Raw genomic sequence first — 20,607 nt, 5'->3', positions numbered from 1 at the left:
GAGTAGTTGCAATAGAGACTCCATCGGTCTACAGAGCTTCAGCTACTCTTTGGCCCTTGAGAGACTCAATATGTTGCCCTTTTTTTCTAGAGTATAAACATATTGCTTGGAATGCACAAAAGAGATTAAATTTTACTTGTTGGTGAAAAGCTTTTGGAATAGGTAGTATTTGAATTCTTCTGAAAAAGAGTGGTTTGACACATTTTACGTCTGGAATCTGTAATTCCAATGGCATACATTGAAGTCTGATATGTAAAGAATATTTAAAAATTCAAAAGACTGATCCGACTTTGTGATTGGTACCATTATGAAAATGGAGACAGGCCTAGGCAATTGAAGAATGTTGGTGTCATGGCGGCATAATAAAAAGAACGTGAGTTTACTTAGTTTAAGAAAAAAACAACTTTACTTAGTTTAAAAAAAATTTAAGAAGTGTTTTTGTAGCACAATTGTTTATATTATGCTGAGGGTATTTCAAAGATTGCCAAGACATTTGTTCATATGTCTACCTTATTTATAAGAAACTGAGACTACTAAAAAAGTCAAGTATTTAGCCAGCGAGTAACCAGTAATGGAAATGGAACCTAGGATCCAGGTCTTCTTTTTTAATGGTTTTACTTATTTATGTGAGAGAGAGAGTGAGAGAGAGAGCATGAGAGGAAGAAGGTCAGAGGAAGAAGCAGACACCCTGCTGAGCAGGGAGCCTGATCTGGGACTAGATCCTGGGACTGGATCCAGGATCATGATCTGAGCTGAAAGCAGTTGCCTAACCAACTGAGCCACCCAGGTCCCTCTAGGTCTTCTCATGAGCTAATTGAACTTCATTGAAGCAAAGGGATCTAAGGAGATTCAGTGTTTTAACTCCTTGGACACTACCCATCTTTCATGCCAAGCTTCAGTCCATAGCCCTGTGCTTTTATGTATCCTCAGTGTTATACTGCTTGTAAGATTTCCTTGGACTATTGCTGAAAACATCATTTTATTCTCTTAAATACCATTTTGTCTCACTGAAAATTATGTTGGTCACCCTGGACAGATAGATTATTTCTTTGTTATAAGATAGCCGTGATTTGAATGCAAAAAAATCACTTGTTGGGACAGCTATGAGTGAGGAAGGAAGAGAACTTGGAAGAGTGAATGAAGCTCATGGCCTAGGTCAGCTAAGGTCTGGGACTTCCTGGGCTCTCAGTGTGGTTGTTAGCTTTGCACATGGGCTGTGGCTTGACAGCAGTGCTCAGACAGGATTTTGTTGACTTCATAGGCTGCTCCAAAGAGACTGAGGGCTTTGAAATAGGAAGAGACGCCAAGTCCACTTCTCTGTTGTAGAAAGCAGATGTAAAGCAGATGTAAAGCAGCCAGGAAGATACGTGGTGACTTAGAGACCATGGATGTATCTAGAGACCCAGAGTACTAGCCAGCCTCCAAATTATCCCATTACTTTGCAAGTGAATTCAGCTCAGGCAAACTAAAAAGATCTGAGGCAAATGGTTTAAGGATGCGATTAGCACCTCTAGGAACTTAAAGGGAAGAATTCTTGGGGGCCTCATGTTCTAAGATCAGATGAGTCAGGTTCTATGGAGAGATTGAGGTTATCAGCAGATTTTATTTTTTTTTTAAGATTTTATTTATTTATTTGACAGACAGAGATCATAAGCAGGCAGAGAGGCAGGCAGAGGGAGAGGGAGAAGCACGATCCCCGCTGAGCGGAGAGCCTGACACGGGGCTCGATCCCAGGACTCTGGTATCACGACCAGAGCTGAAGGCAGAGGCACCAACCCACTGAGCCACCTAGGCTCCTCATCAGCAGATTTTAAAACAATTGCCAGTTCGTGTCTGTCTCCACACACAGACACACACCCACGCAATTATAACTATATTTTATGACTGTGTGGGTTTAAAGACAAACACATTAAGAGCTGCCAAGCATTTTCTTTGTTCTAAATTTTTAGTTGTTGTTCTGATTTTAAAAGAAATTAAAACTTTTTGTGGGCCCCTGAAGGTGTTATGGGCCCTAGGCTCTGTGCCTGTTGGGTAAGTCAGCCCTGTTTATCTTCAAGCATTCATTTGAGTTAGCATGTCAAGTATCTGAATGAATGGAGAAAGTCATACTTGGGACGAAATATGGTTCTTTTATGGGACTCACCATTTCCTATGAATGGTTTATTAAAATTTTTAAAAACCAGTATGTTTATTTGCTTTCTCATTTAGCTTTCTCATTGGGAAACAGGTAGATGTTTCCATGGTCTTTAAATATAGCTAGGAAAACCATTATAATTGTTAGGGTTGAGATGGGAATAATGTGAGGAAATTAGGAAACGAAGATAATTCTGATGACTTGAGGTTTTTTTTTTTTCTTTTGTTCTTTTTCTTTTGACTTAAGTGGAAATAAGGAAATGTACTTAAGCAAAGGAAGGAATGGGAAAGGCAGTATAGTAGCAGGGTTGTGCCGAGGCTTTGTTTGTGCTCTTTATATTCATGAAGAAAACAAGTATGGGAGCAAAGATTTTCCAAGTTAAATTTAAAACATTTTTGCTTAAACTTCAGAAACTCTACAAAACTTAGAGTAATATGAAGATTTTCAAAGTGTTCCATCTTGATATAAGGTCTTCAAGTTCTAAGATACCGTATACAAATTATTTAATAAGAGTATATGTACATTTAACTCAGCACCAGGGCAACTGGGTGGCTCAGTGAATTAGGCCTCTGCCTTCGGCTCAGGTCATGATCTCAGGGTCCTGGGATCGAGCCCCACATCGGGCTCTCTGCTCAGCAGGGAGTCTGCCTTCCTCGCTCTCTGCCTGCCTCTCTGCTTACTTATGATCTCTGTCAAATTAAAAAAAAAAAAAAAAGAAGAAGCTTTAATTCAGCACCATAAATTACCGAAATTGAGGGCAGGAAAAGAATAAGACAAATACAAATTAAGAGAATGAGAGAGAACAACTATCATTAAAAATAACTTGGACAAGAGCTTCTGCTACTGACCTTGACAGAGTAACTTCTACTGGTCTAAAACCACCTTCCATAGACAATGTTAAAGCTGAAGAAACATGAGACAGCTGTTTTCAGGCATTGACACCAGGACTGAGATTATTGAAAAAAGGCAAATTCATAAGAAGAGCTCCGTGTTTGCCTTGGCTTTCTTCTGAGAGTTTCCTGACAGTGTCACAAGGATATGGAGTCTAATAGTGATGCCTTGAGCTGAGAAGGCAGAGATCAGAGTTTTTGGGCTTTTGAGGCAGCTGGGAATTGGAGAAGGGCACCAAAAAGGACAAAACTGTTCAGAAATGGAGGTCCAGAATTCTAAAGGTGGGCTTCTCATGAATCTCGGCTGATAGGTGGACTACATATGGACTGAAGAGCCTGTGAGCTTCCAAAGGACTAAAAAATGCACAGACATATTAAAGATTCCTGGCAGACATTAGTGCTCTGTCCCAGGCAAATAGAAGGACATTGCTAACAGTGTAGACATCCACCTGTGAACCCAAAAGTCCACAGCTTTGAGTCAGGACTCTGTCCTGGAGTGAGCTTACTCTGCATCCACCCTAACAAATTAAAACTAAACCTGAGAGGGAGGACAAGATAGAAGTTGGGCCTGACAGACAAGAGGAGCTTGCAAAACCCCTTGAGCTTTCCTGAAAATCATCCCAATACGACATAAACAACGATGTTCAGCCAGTAATTCTGAGCCTGAGAACAAAAGTCACTACTCTTCAGAGGAACATAGCAGAATCAGAATCCAGGTTCTCTACACTCTATTACATTTTGTTACAACTGGAAGTCACCAGCAGCTCTGTGGCCTCCCATTTCTTCATTCTGGCTCCCTAGTGTTGGTTTCACTTGGGTATTCCTGTCTCAGCTCTGATATGGCTTCCAGTAGCTTCTAAGTCTTAACTGTTTCCATATTTACCTGCATTGGGAAAAAGTATATTTGTCTCAGTGTTTCTAAAATCCTGATAATTCATTCTGATTCAGTCAGTATAGGTCATATTTCCACCTCAACTAATCACTCTGGCCATGATGGTGCAAAATCCCAATTGTATAATGGATTATTTATTATATCCCTGGAATGAATGGTGGTTGGAGTTAACGTCTTTGGAACGTGTAGATCCTTAAAGCTTCTGAGAAAAGAAAAGGGGAGAATAAATCTGAAGAGACGTGATGAATGTCCATCACACCTGCCATTACCCACCTTAAATTTAAGCTTCCTCTTATTCCCACCTGTAGGGAACTCTTCTTACCCCAACAGTAGGAAAGAACACGATTTTCCTGGCTGATCACCTTATGATGTAGGACACACACCTTGTTATCTTTTCCAGTGTCAGCAGGTTTCGGGGGGCACTGTTAGTAATACTTGAAATTTCATCCAAAAGAGAATCATTCTAAAATGTGTCTTATTTTCCCATACGGTAGAATTTTACCATTATGTAGCTTATACCAAACAGGAACTCCACACTGGATATGCTAGAGATGAACAGCAATGTATTTTTTAAAAGCAAAGCACAGTTCAATTTAAAAAACGTTCACTAGGGCACCTGGGTGGCTCAGTGGGTTAAGCCGCTGCCTTCGGCTCAGGTCATGATCTCAGGGTCCTGGGATCAAGGCCCGCATCGGGCTCTCTGCTCAGCAGGGAGCCTGCTTCCCTCTCTCTCTCTCTGCCTGCCTCTCCATCTACTTGTGATTTCTCTCTGTCAAATAAATAAATAAAATCTTTAAAAAACGTTCACTAAACACCAAATATGAAAGGCCTGGTACTAGTAGCAACTATAGAGTTCAGCAATTGGAAATCGTGAAAGTTTACTTCGGTTTTATAAAGGGAACAAAATAACACTCGGGAAAAGACTCTTAGAGGGCATCTGATTTGCCCTGAGATGTACTGCCCTTTCCAGGAAGCCCACCAGGAAGAGCTCAGTGTTAAGAAATCAGTAACTACTACCTCAGAAGTTTCACATGCCATTGTTTCTGGGATACTGTGACTATTCAACAAGCAAGACTTGATTTTAGTTTAAACTTTAATTAGGGTAATTATTGTCCTCTATCTGTGGAGGACAGAATCTGTGTATTTATAATTTCAATCCTATAGGAGTCTATTTCTTCCTCTTAGAAGGTAGCACTTTGTACATATGAGGGCATTTGTGTATCCCTCTTTCATCTTTGGTCACCAGACTAAACATTCGGTCACTTCTCACAGGTGACAGCATTGCCAGATACACTCACCATAAAACTTCCTCCTAAATGTCTTTAATTTTCAGCTCTTTCAAATGTTCATAGAAGTAGACACCATACCCTCAATGTGATCTGAAGAGTGCCGTTAGGATCGTGGGAACATTTACTTCACTGTTTGGAATATGTCACTTCTAAAATTTTGTCCTTGTTGTGTTTTAATCACCTCAGTTGAAGTACATTTGTTATATACAATGCATATATGAAAATATACCCTTCCACAGCGTTCAGTTCGGTTTTAAAAATTTATATCCATAGAATCACCACCACAATTAAGATTAGGACATTTTCATACCCTAAAAAGCTTCCTTGTGCCTCTACTCAGTGTCATGCCCACTTCTGATCCACAGTCCAGACAAACAACTGATCTGCTTTCTAGAATTCCACATAAATGGAATCAGGCGGTATGCACTCTTTTGTGCCTTTTGTTTTGCTTAGCATAGTGTTGCTGCTATTGGTCTCCATTCTCTTGTGTGTGAATAGTTATTTTCTTTTCACTGCTGAGTAGTCTTCCATTTTATGAATTTACCGTAATTGATGGACATTTGGTTGTTTTCCGTTTTTGCCTGTTATGAACAAAGCTACTATGAAGATAGGTGTTCAAGACTTTATTCAGACAATTATTATCATTATTATTATTATTATCTGTTAAGTATCTACAAATGGAAATTCTGGGTCATGTGGTTAGTGTATGTCTAACTTTAGAAAAAGTTTCCCAAGTACTTTCTGAAGCGGTGGTACCATTTTACATTCCCGCTCTAGCAGCAGTAATTTCAGTTCATACACATCCACTTGCTTTTTTAAAATTGAAGAGAATTCTTAGCATATGTTGAGATAGTGTCAAATGATGTCAGGAAAGCAGTCTTTAGGCATCAGAGGGTCCATTTAGCCTGACTGTTCTGGTCGTATCGTCCTACAATAAGGAAATAGCTTCTGTTTTTATCTTTTATCCTCTCAAAATTATCATGTGTCTTGCAGATGTTTAGCTTTCTGACAAGAGCACTATTTTTGTACAGCTGCTGCTTCTTCATCTTCTTCTTCTTCTTCTTCTTCTTTTTTTTGTATTTTTTTAAGACATTTCTATTGTAACAGTCCAGCCAGGCATCATACTAAAATCTTGTAGAAATCATGTTTCTGAAATACATCTCTCCTTTTGAAGCTATTCGTTTTTATAAAACTCTTTGTCCCTACATGTGTCATATCTAGCAGGTTCTTACACATAGCAGGTGTGCAGTTAGTGTCTCTGTTTCCTGAATATCCAATTTTCATTCTATAATGTATACTATTTTCTTTCTAAGCAAGTAAATATATCTGACTTAATTACAGAACCTTAAGTATCATGATGAATGATTCAGATTGTTGAATTTGATCTGTAAATCCCTTCAGAGATCTTTTATTCCCAGTAGCATCAGAGGGTAGAGAAGAGGTGCTTTTCTGGTAAGAGAGTGGAAGGTTTTTCCTTCACTAACAATTCAAAATTCCTTTCTATCTTGAACTCAGAATCCTGTAAGGTTGGATAGATCCAGTCCATGACAGGACAGAAGAGTCACTGTGTTTTTGCTTTGACTTCAGGTTATCTTCTTAAAAAAATACCAAACACACACACATGCAACTCTACTTCCGTGACCACCACCACCACCCCTGAAAACCCAAGTTTGTTTCAGGACCAGTTCACCAATGTAGAAAGTCTACTGGACTGAAGGAAGGTCAGTCTTCCTTTCAGGGGAGGGGTACACATGCCAGGTTGGTTTAGCTGAACATGTTTCACCTGGAGTAAAGCCCATGGGCTGACTGATCCAACCTCCTCTGGTCTTTTCTGTAGCTGCTTCTTGGTGCTTTCGTAGACATCTTTTTCTATTCCAGAGAACAAATCAGATCTCCTTATGCAAATTCACCCTTTTCTTTTCTTTCCTTTTCTCTTCTTTTCTTTTCCCTCTCCTCTCCTCTCCTTTTCTTTTTTCCAGAAATGAAGCACAGTCTTTTTGGCTTTTGGAACGACTATAGGTCCTGTTGATGTGCTCAAGTGACCTGCTGGCATTAATGTTGTGATAGACTCTCATGTGCGTTGTGCAGGGGGGTGGGGGGTGGGAGAAGCAGAGAAAGAGAAAATGTAGTAGAAAGGAATGTGTAAAGAAGACAAATTTAATCTATCAGGGTTACTTTCTATATTTCATTTGTGTCATGTAGCGCACCTCTACAACTGTAGTGAACAAGTTCCATGCCTCGATTTCCCTGTCTGTGAAATAGGGATAATAGTACTCATGTCATTGGGTTAGTGGAATGATTCAGTGATTTCACCCAAGAAGGACTGGGAATGCTAAGAGTTTTAATCTGCTATTCTGTATAAGAAGAAGCACTAGATAGTATTTGTTTTAAAAATGCACACTCCTGTCATATATTTTCGTAAAATGGACTAGAAAATGTTAATGTAACTCTCTATGGAGCTGGATGTCTGGCTATTTAAATGTTCCATTTTTTCTGTATTAAAGTTTAAGTTTTCAGTGGAAGGAGGGTATTACGCTCTTAAACAAAAGTAATATTCTGAAGCAAGTGCATTAGATGTGTTGGGTTTCCTCTCCGTTGTTTTTGCCAGCATCTTACGCATACTGGGTTTTGACATACTCCTCCAGACAACATAAGCCACGAGTTCAGAACACATTGTGAACACTTCCCAAGACAATCTGGGTGGTTCTTCAGAGGTTCATGAATACCTTGTCTTGGTGTTTACTGTGACTGAGTTCATTCTTCTGAGTGTTCCAGGTCAGTCACTGGGTATGGCCAACAGGGGGCAGTCTGTCCAGATGCAGGAGATCCCGTATCAATTATTCATTGCCTGCCTGCTTTTTATGCACATAGTAGAAGTAGGTGCCTCTGAGATTTCCACAAATTTCTTTACACCTTTGGCCAGTTTCTGAAATAGTCCCATGACTTCACAGAAGAGAAGGATCTACATTGGCTGGTTTCAGGTTTGACTCTGGGTTATTGTTGGCTCTGCAGATCAGGATCTCAGGGATTTACGTGGACAAAATAATTTTTGACATCCTGGGTTATCTGAAGGTAAGAAGCAGGCGTGAAAGAGGCAAGAAAGTAAAGGAAGGAATGGGGCTGGTGATGACAGGCAGTTAGGGAAAGACGAGTGGTTTGGAGGAGCCGTTGCCGACTTTGTGCAGTGCGGAAATTGCCTTGGTCCGTGTACCCCCACTGCCTTCATCTGCACATGCTACAGCGATGTAGTCGATCGACTCTGCAATCTGCCGTGAGTTTGCAGGAAAATAGAAGCCAAGTTCTTGCTCACTTGCTGGTTACAACAACTTTGGACAAGTCTTTTAAATCTTCTTGCTTCAGTTTCTTCACCCGTGAAATACATAGTTATTAATAAAAATACCTCTGCCGTGTCTTCCTGGGACTACTGTGGGGGTCCAGTGAAATAATGTATGTAAAAATTTTATAAGTGGTCAAGCTTAACTAAATAGTTGACGATGATGATAAATGATGGCCACAGCCAGCCTTCCAAGCCACCTTAGCTTTCTTACTTTGCCCTGGGCTCCTGTTTTCAGATTTCCACCATCTTCAGTAGGCATTAGGCTTAGTGAACCACGGCATGCTCTGTTAATACAGTTACCAGTGCATGAGTGTTTTCGTGACCTTGATCCTTCTCCCATTGGTGAAAGCTACTGGTTGGAAAAAGTCAAAGGAAGCAGCACAAATGCAGAGAGAACATTAATCTACTATTGGGTGACTGAGGATGGATGGAGACAGAGCGCTCAGCGGGACAAGTGTCTGGGCATCCCCGTGCTTTCTGCCTTGTCCTCATAGTCTCACTCATTGCCTTGATGTGCCATCATGGCCCACGTCCTCATAATTTCGGGTAAGGATAAAAAGTGCCTGTATGGTCTGGGGAAAAGAAAGGGATGGTCTTACAAATGCTAAGGTTGTAGGTGAAGTTTTAGGTATGTTATTAGATGTAGAGAAAATCTACTCCTGTACGGTAGTGCTTCTCCAGACTGTAGCATGGAGTTCCTCAGGCTTATTTGATCTCTTCTTACCATATTGATTGTAGGCACATTCTCACTCAGCCCAGCTGAGGACACCTTGGTGTCATTGTCAAAAGCATACAGTGTGTGTTACAAATAGTAGTTTTTATTAAAATATGAAATTTTGGAAATACTTAGTAAAAATATACTTGTTTTACCTGATTCTGTAGAGCACACAAGACATATGAAATTATTTTAATTAAAAAAACTTGTCCTTTTGAATTTGGAAGAAATTATAAAGTATAATTATATGAATTTGGTATTCTTTACAATTTGATAGTACAGTATCTATTTTTGTGTGTTTAGTAATATATGCAGCGTTGAAAGCACTGAAAGTTGCATAAAATAAAAATGTGAAATGTGTTCCACATTTATTTTGTTGTTTTCTTGTACCAAATGGAATTCATTCAAATGATACACTGCTGAATGCTGCCTTTTATCTATTTAAAAACAAATTTAGAAATAAGTGTTTTGTCTTTTAAAAATTATAATATTCAAACCCATAAATTCTGCTTGAATGGAACACATTAGAGGGAATAGTCAAAGGCAATGGGATAGCCCTAACTTTAGTATCATGTCATATGTGATGGTATTAAACTTGTTGGTTGATCCAAAAATACTTCACCATCATAGATAATTTTTCATTGGATCATTGTCTCTTGCTTTGAAAAGAAATTGCCCCAGCTTTGTTTTGACACTGGCTTTCAAATAACTTCTAAGCTTTTTTTTTTTCTTTTTAACACTTATGAATTGGAAACCACCCATTTTTCTGTGCTGATATCCTATTTTAATTGATGTCACCTAATTAAAAAAATTGAAGTCATTGTCTTGACGTATAAGCTTCAGGTCATTATTAAAACAGTGCTTTCTAACAAAGTTGTCACTTTTTGAGTTCTTACTCTATCAGGCTCTGTTCTAAGCCCTCAGAAGGCATTAACAGTCCTTACGAACACCATAGGAAGAAGGAGATACTCTCATTTTATAATTTATTTCTGTTTTACAGTGGAGAAAACTGAGTCACTGGCTGTAAAATGACTTGCCCAGTGTCACGGCCACCAGCTGTGGTGGGTATATGCATTTGGGCCATGTGGACTGAGAATTCGGTCGTCTTAATTATTATATGTCCTGTGTCCAAACGTAGAGAACTTACATGTAAAACACAAAAGGCTCACATTAGTCAGGCACAGGCCAACAGATATGCACATCTGTTTTTACAAAACCTTTATCGGCTTTTATTATGTGAAAATAGACATTTGAAGAACTCAGATATGTGTGTAATGTAGCTACTAGCAGAGACTGATCATTTTAAAATATTTACAGTTATAAACCCTATTAAGCAAATCATATGTTCTTCCTGGAACAGTTTCCTCTGTAAAATTTGTAAGTTTACAAATTTTAGAAAGATTTCTAGGATTCTTCCAGATCTAATATTTTATGAATTCATGATCCTTTCTTTTATTCTTAAGTTCTTATTTTGCTTACTTGAAAATCTGTTGGTTGACTAAAGAAGTCGTTTAACTTCTTTCTTCCTTCTCTCTTATTCATTGTGGTGGTAAGGCATCTCATAAATTATAATGTGCCTTATTATCATTGAGTTCCAAATACCTTCTAATTTTCTTTTTTATTTTTTTCTTGGATCCTTGGGTTATTTGGAAGTATATTATTCAGTTTCCACGTATTCGTTGATTTTCAGGGTCTTTTTCTGTCATTAATTCTAATTTAATTCATTGTGGTCAGACAGATTACTTTATAAGATTTGAGTTCTTTGAAATTCATAGAGAATTGTTTGGTGGTTGGAACATCATCAGTCCAGGCAAATGGTTCAGTGTGTCGTTGGGAAGGATACGTATTCTGCGACGGTGGGGTAGAGTGTCTCGTAACCGTTAATTAGGTCAGGTTGGTGGATGGTTCTGAAGTTTTCTACATCCTTTGATTTTCTGTCTACTTGTTATTTTATTGAAAGGTAAATGTTAGAAATCTCCATCCATGATAGTGCATTTTTCCATATCTCTTTTTCAGTTCAATCAGGTTTTGCTTTGTATTTTGAAGTTCTGATAGCAGGTATGTAAACGTTTGGGACTGCAAGCTCTCTTGATGAATCAGCTCCTTTCTCATTATGAAATGACCCTTCTTGTTCCTTTTTGAAAAAAGATTTTATTTATTTATTTATTTAGTTAGTTAGTTATTGGACAGAGAGAGAGAGACAAGTACGCAGAGCAGCGGGCAGGGGTAAAGGGAGAATCAGGCTCTCGGAGGAGCGGGGAGCCCAGTGTGGGACTTGATCCCAGGACCCTGAGATCATGACCTGAGCCCAAGGGAGATGCTTCACTGACTGAGCCACCAGGCGCCCCTGACCCTTCTTCCGCTATTCTGTTTTCTGCTTTGAAATTTACTTCATTTGGTATTAAAATATAGCATGGTATATCTTTTTCAGTCCTCTTCCTTTTAACCTCTGACACCACATTTATAGTGGATTTCTCATAAAAAACATTTAGCATGGTTTTTGTTTCTTATATGATTTGATCGTCTCTGCCTTTTCATTGGTTTCTTTAAACCACACTTTATGGGATCATTGATATGGTTAGGTTTGCATCTACCATGTTGCTCTTTGTTTTCGTATCTGCCCTACCTAGTCTTTGGTTCTTTTTCCTCTTTTTCTTTCAGGTTACTTGAGTAATTTTATGATTCCATCTTATATCCTTTATTGGCATATTGTGATACCTCTTTGTTTTATTCTCCCAGTGGTTCCTGTATGACTCACAGTATGCTTCCTTAACTTACCACAATGTACTTCTGTGTGATGTTGTACCTTTGCATGTACAGTATAAGAGCAGCCAGTGAACTTTTTGTTTTTTTTTAAGATTTTATTTATCCACTTGACAGAGAGAGATCACAAGTAGGCAGGGAGGCAGGCAGAGAGAGAGGGGGAAGCAGGCTCCTGCTGAGCAGAGAGCCCGATGCGGGGCTCAATCCCAGGACCCCGGGATCACGACCTGAGCTGAAAGCAGAGGCTTTAACCCACTGAGCCACCCAGGTGCCCCGCAGCCAGTGAACTTTAGCAGCGGCTGGGGCATCGGGACGGAGGCCGCTACTGGAATCGCGTGTAGTGTGGATGTGGGAGCTTGGAAAAATGCCTCTCTTCCTACTGGGTTATTGTTCCTCCCATAGGTGGAAGGGTAACATCCTTTCTCTTTCTGGGTGTGTAGACTGAGGCTCAGGTTAAAGTGACTTCAGTAAATGGCAGAAACAGGCCTGACATAGCATCACATAAGAATACGAGTCTGGAAGTCAGGTTGACTTCAATTCGAATTCTGACACTATTGCTTGCACACTATTGCTTGTTCGATAAGTGACCCTAGACAAGTTATTGAATGATTCTAATTAAAAAAAAAATTCTTAAAAATTTTGAGAGAGAGAAAGTGACAGACAGAATGGGTAGGGGAAGCAGCAGAAGGAGAGGGAGAAGGAGAAGGAGACCCCCGGCTGAGCAGGGAGCCCGGTGTGGGGCTCTTTCCCAGGGGCCTGGGTTCATGATCTGAGCTGAAGGCAGATGCCCACTGAGCCACTCCTAACAATTCTAATTTTTATGCCTAAAATGTGGGTAGTAATCAGCAGTTGTTCTCTGTGCTCACATAGCTTTTGTTTTCTATTTCTGTTGTCAAAATTAAATGGAGTAGTATTTATAAAGCACCTAGTTAAGTTGCTTGGCACACTGTAGGACTTGAACAATATTTGACATGAGAGGGTTGTGGAACTTAGGCCTGACTCCCAAGTAAGTGCTTTTAGTTTACTTTCATAATCCGCTACCTCTTCAGACTTTAGTTTGTCCTTTAGACCTAGAAACATCTGTATATATGTAGGGAATAAAGAGTTAACAAAGACGAGGTTACTTACTGTGAGTCTGATAGTTAAACCCCATAGGTTCAGAGTTTAGAGAGATCTAGACAGTGACTAGCGCTCCATGAAGGCTAGAGGCTGGAACAGTCACGGACATCACTCACTATCTTCTAGGCGTTGGCACAGAGAGAGAGGTTGAGGGGTCAGAGAGGTTGGGGGGGCTGCGAACGTGAATGTCACAGATCCCATTGTGTCGCATTGGCGAAGAGGCAGTTCATATCATGGGACAAGAATGTAGGTCAGTGAGAAGTAGGGGCTGGGAGAATAGATTTGAAGGTCATCGTAATACACAAGTGGACACTGAAGCTGCAAACTATTATTTGAGGGACAGTGTGTGCAGAGTGGAATGCAGAAGGGCAAGGATGTGTCTTAGGGGAATATTCCGTTAGGGAAAGATCAGCGAGGAGGCAGTCAGGGAATTTAATGATTTCCTCATCTTGCCACCTTTTTAACATCTAAGGTTACTGGCCTTGAGCACGTGAATATTTATTGAATTTGGGTTGGACATAGTTTGTGAGCATAATTTATGAGTTTTATTCTTAGATAGAGTGGGAACAGTTATTGAACCCATTAAATCCTGCCTAACCTAATGTCCTCTTTTGGGAAGACAACAAATAAAGTCCTTGAGTCTCCCAAACTGGCATGTGTATGAACACCCAAGAAGTCCCTGGTATTTGTAAATTTCTCACTGATATTGGAGGACCATGATTTTCCTCTTAAGAGTATCTTTTTGTAACAGTTGCAGTTTTCAAATTTGAAACCCAAATTTGTTTCCATTCACTTGGAAACACAGAAAACAAACAAAAACTTGTAAGCAGAGGAGCTATGGGGAGAACATAGGCTTTAGAGTCAAATGAAACTCCACGTGGATCCTGCTGTTGTCTTTGAGGAGTGGTCGAACCCTCGGAGAATTGTTGGGTCTCTGTGGACCTCAGTGTCCCATTTTTATGGAGTAGAGAACAACACACATTTTACAAGGTTATCGAGAATTGAAGTATTAAATTTAGTTGTAGGCATTCAATGAATAGTCAGTTAAAAAATGGAATGTATCTAAGAAGCTGAAAATGGAACAAAACAACCCTGATTTATTGGGAGCACTGTTGGGTACCAAACAGCAGCCTTTCCTTTTTTCATTTTCTCTAGGTAGAGGATGTAATTTTTTTGTTTCCTAATTTATTACTCTCAGTATTCATCCTCCCACACTGACATACTATGCAAAAAAGCATAAAAGGTTTTTCACTTGCAGCCTTACTCCCAGTTGCCAAGAGAACTGCTATCCAGGACTGCACAACGCGGCTCATGTTTGTTCTGTCTTGACTCCGAAGGTGTTAAAGCAGTGAACTGTTAGGTTAAATCCATATTCAGGAAGCATTTGTTCCTTGTTTTCAAAGCCAGAAGAAAGGGAAGCAGGGATGAATTCCTCAAAGAAATTGTGTCCAGAATCTACAGTATTTGTAGATAATTTCCTCTACTGAGGTTTTAATTTTTTTCTCATGTTAAATCTATACATGAGAAAGAGTATAATCTAAATACGAAAGGGGAGCCATTTACAAAAAAAAAAAAAAAATCAAATCGAAAGTGTTCACTCCTGAGCAACTCAAATCATAAACTATAATAGGATATCCCTGAAATATAAATTTAACTCCCATGTAAAAAATAATTCAATGATCTGTTCTTGGGAGGGAACTTGAATCCCTTAAATTATGAAGTGTTAATTATTGTTGAGGCTTATTCATAATTTTCAACAAAAAATTTATTGGGTAAGTTGAGTACACTTAAAAAGTTCTGCTTGGTGTGTGTTACGTTATACTTTAACAAATATTTTAATAACATTTTGAGAAGGTAGAGATGTTTTGTGTGGGGCAGGTTCTTTTTAGGAGAAAAGGTTGTAACTAAAAGAAAAAGTTTAGATGTTCCTATAAAGTAACAAATTTTGTAGACATTTATGTGTTTTATATATTTCCCAAGGAAAGGGTGTTTTGGGTTTGGGGGGTTTTCCTGTTAAACTGAGATAAGTTTTCACATAAGCCTGTGTTTTAAGAACCAACCTGAAGATGTGCCATTTTTAGATTGATCAATATAAAACCCATTAGAGTTTTGGTTTTTAAAAAAATTGTTCTGTTCTCTCTCTATATTGATTTTTATTCAGCTCGTATTACATAATAAACAGGGATTTTCAGCATTGGCGGTAGCCTTATTAATATTCACTTTGGAAGAGAAATAGGTTTTAGTACAATTGCCAGCAAAAATAATTTAATAAGTGGGCAGTTTGTAGTCTTTTTTTTCTGGAAGTTCAAAGATAGTCATAAATTTCGATCCCTTTCTAAAAACAACTTTGTGATGGGGTTGACGTGCCTGTAAAACGGGCGGCCTCCTGTTTTGGAACCAGGTGACAGCTTCTGTTGCAGCCACATTGTGTCTGCGGAAGCCACCTCGGGGACTCACCGATTTCACTGACTTAACCTGGGTTTGGAGCAACAGCTGTTGACCTTCAGAAAAGCCAGCGTCACCCTTTGCGCCTTTCTTTTATGACTTTTTACCCAATATATTTACTTTAGGGAAATGATAACTTGTGTTCAGAGCCCTCTCAAGAAGAAAAGGCAGCAAAATGCATGAATAAATCTGTCCCTTTTAAGGTCTTTGCTCCTTTTGCCTTTCTACTGCTAATTACTAGTTCCGTACTTAAAGTAGAGTCACCTTGCAGTCGCCTTAAGAGCAAGATTCTGTAACTCATAATACCCCTGCTGAAGTGCTATGGTAAGTGCTTCCTGATGGAGACTCAGCCACATAGATCATGGCCCGATCAGTGACTCAAGGTCATCACCTTGAAGGGCATGTCCAGCCTTAGCGTCCCTGAGCCTAAATTGCTCCGAACGTAGCCATATAAAGTAAAGTAATACAACATGACTAGTGTTTACCTTTCGTGGTCTTGAGATAAGAGTGGTTCTGCTACAGTCGGGAAAGGACAAGCCAGGAATATGCAGCACCGGCGACCTGATTTCACAGTACGCTTTGTACTGATACGCCGACTGCTTCGGCCTTAGAGCTCATCTCTAAGTTTTGGAGAAGAGTACGGTTGTCTATTTTTGATGTCTGTAATGAAATGCTGTGTCTAAGGTCAAGCCTATGGTTCATGTTAGAATTAGTTGTGAAGATACACAAAAGTCATCTCAAAGGAAAAAATGACCGGTGTAATTAAGCTACATGGCTGCCTCGGCTTACGTACTCAGAGCAGTTTGGAGGGGCTGCCGTGTGGCTATAATTTAACTGGGCCTCATGAGGTCCTTACTCTTAGGAAGGTGGAGCAGAGTGGGGAAAAGGCAAGAGGCCAGAGAGCGAGGGAGAAGGAGGGGTGAGGAAGAATGATTTATTAACATTCTCCTGTTAGCTTAGTTGAAAAGAATCTATCATTCAGTATTGAGTCAGGAATTTTGTAAGGAAATCTTGTAAGGAAAAGGCACAGAGGTTTCCTATGTAAATAACCTTTCAGTTGCATTCAGGAAACACCATCGTTTTAAATCTGGTTTGTGTGAAAAATGATTCCATGGAACCATGAGAAGTAATCAGCTCGTATTGGTATGTGGTTTTGAATAGAATATGTAAACGTTAGCTTAGTGTTTTGGTACTAGAAAATCATTTCTGTTACCTTCATAGGAGAGGTTACAGAGTTGATATAATTTTTGAATAGATCATACTGGGAAGTTGTTCGCTACTGCCTTGCTTTAATAGCCTTCAAAATTGCAGAAGTGCTTCTTGTACGTAAATTAGCTGTGGACAACTTGTGAGTTAATAAAAACCAACAGTGTGCATCAAATGGATAAAAAAGTCAAACAACGTGGCTAGTTTTGGAGTTACAGTCGTGCAGAACAGTTTCAAAATCTCTTTAAAAGAAAGCCTGAGTGTAATACGGAAGGAGGTAATTGCAAAACATTTTAAAGTGAATAAATAGTACAAGTTGTGGAAAGCTTGTAAACCTGCCACCTACAACTGATTACCCTTATGAGCATTTTATGCTGTTTGACAGTGAAAAGTGCACCTTATAAAAGCTGTTACCCAAACCATTACATTTAAAAGGTTTCTGTCTCACACCCCAAAATTACACGTATTTGCTGCAAGTGAAAATTCAGAGTTTGTTCCCTGTTTATTTTCGTGGCAGTTACTGTGGTGTTGAATTTTGCTTTTACCCCTTCCTCCTGGTAAAGTAGAAATTAGTCTTTTTGGTTTATTTCCGTGTAAACACAGTGAGTTTGTGTATTGTACATTATATACAGAGATGACGTAATAATAAAACCGTGAGCCCAAAACATTCAGACACTCCATATAACAATAAAGTACTGAACCTCTGTCACCAAGATGCTCCGTGTAGCTGAGAAAAAAAACAGTTTTACAAGATGATCCAGGATTTCTGCAAAATAGGAAACTCAGTGAACCATTTTGGTTGATATCTCCACACACACACAAAGTTCGACTTACTTGAAATCTTGTTAAACACCCAAAAACAGTGCCTTATTCATTTATGTGAGAAAGAAACTTGGAAACGTCTAAGAGCGCCTCTTATTCTAGGATTTCATTCTCCATGTTATGAGCGTTTCTCTTATTGTATAATAAGCACTTTGAGATTCCGGCAGGCCTTGCTACTTCTTTTTGAGTGCCTGCCTTTTTTCCTTCTCTTATAAACCATAGTCTGTTAGAAAGAGCTGTTGACTGGGCATTGGCAGTTCTGAGTTCTAATGCGAGCTCTGATCCTAACATATCTATTTTGTTTATTGGTCTCAGGTTTCCTGTGAAACGGGGGCCTGAACTTGATGATCTCTGGTTATTCTTTCGGTTTACAATGTTGTGATATTGGGAGATAGGCCAATTATCTGAAAACCTATCACACCTTAACCTTCCCCCCTCCAAAACGTGTGGAGTGATGGATGTACGGAATGCATAATTCTCCCTACAGGCCGTTTGCTAAAACATAAACTGAATGGAAGTTTTGTTCTATTTACCAAGTACTCTAATTTATCAATTTGCCTAAGAACCAATTTTCCAAATTATCAACTGCCTGAAATATGTTTGTGTTAACTACATGTAAAGTTTATCACAAATCACACTGCATAGAATAGTTGCAAGAGCTTTTGAAATTTTTGGTGGGAAGCATTAATTAGTTTTAATTTGGTCTTAATTTTTCTATAGCAATTTCACTGCAGACTCTTGGCAGCAGCAGTATTTATCAGTCCAATTCAGCTGAGTGCCAAATTTATCATTGATATTTCATATACCAAAGACCTTTCAGTTGCTTAAAACAGAAGCAACATATTTATCTAGTTAAACTGGTTAGCAAATTTGTGAATTAAGAGACGTGCAGAATGCATTTAATGGATGAAAAACATGTTGCAAAAAATAAACCTTCCTTATTATCATTTGTAAACTCCGTGGCATTCAAGATACACACAGCCCTTTGGTTTAAAATAAACAAATTCTTTTTCTCAAAAGTTACTGGCCCAGAAAATGGCAAAATTCCAGGATACAGTTCTAGGTAGGCTGTTGTGCTAGCTTGGAACAAAATTTTAGACAAACTGAAACATTGACTTCATCGATATGAGCATCAAAGAAATCTTCAAAAGGCCCCTTTTAAAAAAAATTTTTTTTAAGATTTTATTTATTTATTTGACAGAGAGATGACAAATAGGCAGAGAGGCAGAGAGAGGGGGGAAGCAGGCTCCCCACTGCGCACAGAGCCCAATGTGGGGCTCAATCCCAGGACCCTGAGATGATGACCTGAGCCGAGGGCAGAGACTTAACCCACTGAGCCACCCAGGTGCCCCACAAAAGGCCCTTTTTAAAATTTTTTTATGAATTTGTTATATAATTTTGTAGATAATGATTACAGGTGAAGTCAGCTGGTTTTCTCTACTCCAGGTCTACAGGACTAAAATTGAGGTGTTCCTGCCTGAGCTCTTTATCGGTGGGTTTTATTAACATAGAATGTATTATTTGTTTCAGGAGTATAGGTCTGTGATTCATCAGTCTTACACAATTCACAGCACTCACCATAGTACATACCCTCCCCAGTGTCCGTCACCAAGCCCCCTCCACTCTAGCAACCCTCAGTTTGTTTCCCAAGATTAAGAGTCTCTTATGGTTTGTCTCCCTCTCTGGTTTCATCTTGTTTTATTTTTCCTTCCCTTCCCCTATGATCCTCTGTCGTGTTTCTCAAATTCCTCATATCAGAGAGATCATATGATAATTGTCTTTCTCTGATTGACTTATCTCACTTAGCATAATACCCTCTAGTTCCATCCACAACATCGCAAATTGCAAGATTTGGGGATTTTTAGATGGCTGCGTAGTATTCCATTGTATATATATACCATATCTTTTTTATCCATTCATCTGTTGATGGACATCTAGGCAGGCTTTTTCCATACTTTGGCTATTGTGGACATTGCTGCTATAAACATTGGGGTGCATGTGCCTGTTCAGATCACTACATTTATATCTTTAGGGTAAATCCTCAGTAGTGTGATTGCTGGGCTATAGGGTAGCTCTATTTCCAACTTCTTGAGGAACCTCCATACTATTTTCCAGAGTGGCTGCACCAGCTTGCATTCCTACCAACACTGTAGGAGGGTTCCCCTCCAAAAGGCCCTTTAAAATGGTATGAATTATGTCAAGAGTATACATAGTTAAAAGATACAAGTTTTGAGTGAACTTCTCAATTTCCCAAATTGACCATTAGACAGAACAATTCCTAGCAAGCCGATTTTTGGCAAAATAGACCCAATGATAGCATATTGCTATCACCATCTCTGCCAGGGTTAGGGGACAGTGAAGCTTTAATGAAAAATACTGCTCTCTTTAGAATTCAGGTATTTTTTTTTTTCCTCAGCCGTATCCTCTAGCCAGAGTTGGAACCATTTGGAAGGTCTTATGCCTCTGTGCATGTTTTGTGTGTGAATGATGTACTTACTATGTATCCAACTAACTTTTGATGTTGATCACCTTTGTGTGTGTGTGTGTGTGTGTGTGTGTGTGTGTTTGTGAGAGACAGAGAGAGAGAGAGAGAGAGCACACACAAGAGACAGAGACAGAGACAGAGACATGGCTGCCACAACATAGATTTCCTTTTTAACACTTTCTGACCCGTGACTCAAATGCCAGAAAGCCTACCTGTATTGATAGCTCAGCAGAGGCAGAATAGAATCTTACACAATCCAGCATTGCTATGATGTACAGAATAGGGTAGACAGCCGTCTTGTCAAGTGGTCCGTGTTGCTGGAAATAAAAGCAAGATGATTTTAGACCCTAACATGTCATGGAGAACTGGTGACTGGGTTGGAAAAACTACAGCATGTCCAATTCCTGTAATGTAGAAGTTTTAGAAGCCTGCTGCTTTCCACAGGATGACGTAATCCCTGGTCTGTAGAACCTTCAAGTTGTCATGTTATAAGCCTATTACAGCATAGGG

The 20,607-nt window shown here is 39.3% G+C and overlaps 1 protein-coding gene and 1 long non-coding RNA gene across 10 annotated transcripts in view; one reads left to right on the top strand and one right to left on the bottom strand.

Moving 5' to 3' along the window:
* LOC116571012 overlaps positions 1-13,259 on the bottom strand; it is a 35,245-nt gene extending 21,986 nt beyond the window's left edge. Inside the window, exon 1 of the long non-coding RNA XR_004277651.1 lies at positions 13,149-13,259. This is a non-coding gene — a long non-coding RNA (uncharacterized LOC116571012). The remainder of the gene's footprint in view (positions 1-13,148) is intronic.
* Positions 1-20,607, top strand: part of RFX3 (regulatory factor X3) — a 285,682-nt gene that overhangs the window by 93,190 nt on the left and 171,885 nt on the right. The gene's annotated exons all lie outside the window — the stretch shown is intronic.

Source organism: Mustela erminea, chromosome 12, assembly GCF_009829155.1.
Source record: "Mustela erminea isolate mMusErm1 chromosome 12, mMusErm1.Pri, whole genome shotgun sequence".
Classification (NCBI taxonomy): domain Eukaryota; kingdom Metazoa; phylum Chordata; class Mammalia; order Carnivora; family Mustelidae; genus Mustela; species Mustela erminea.
The sequence above is the reverse complement of the archived record's forward strand: the minus strand, read 5'-3'. Positions and strand labels throughout refer to the sequence as shown.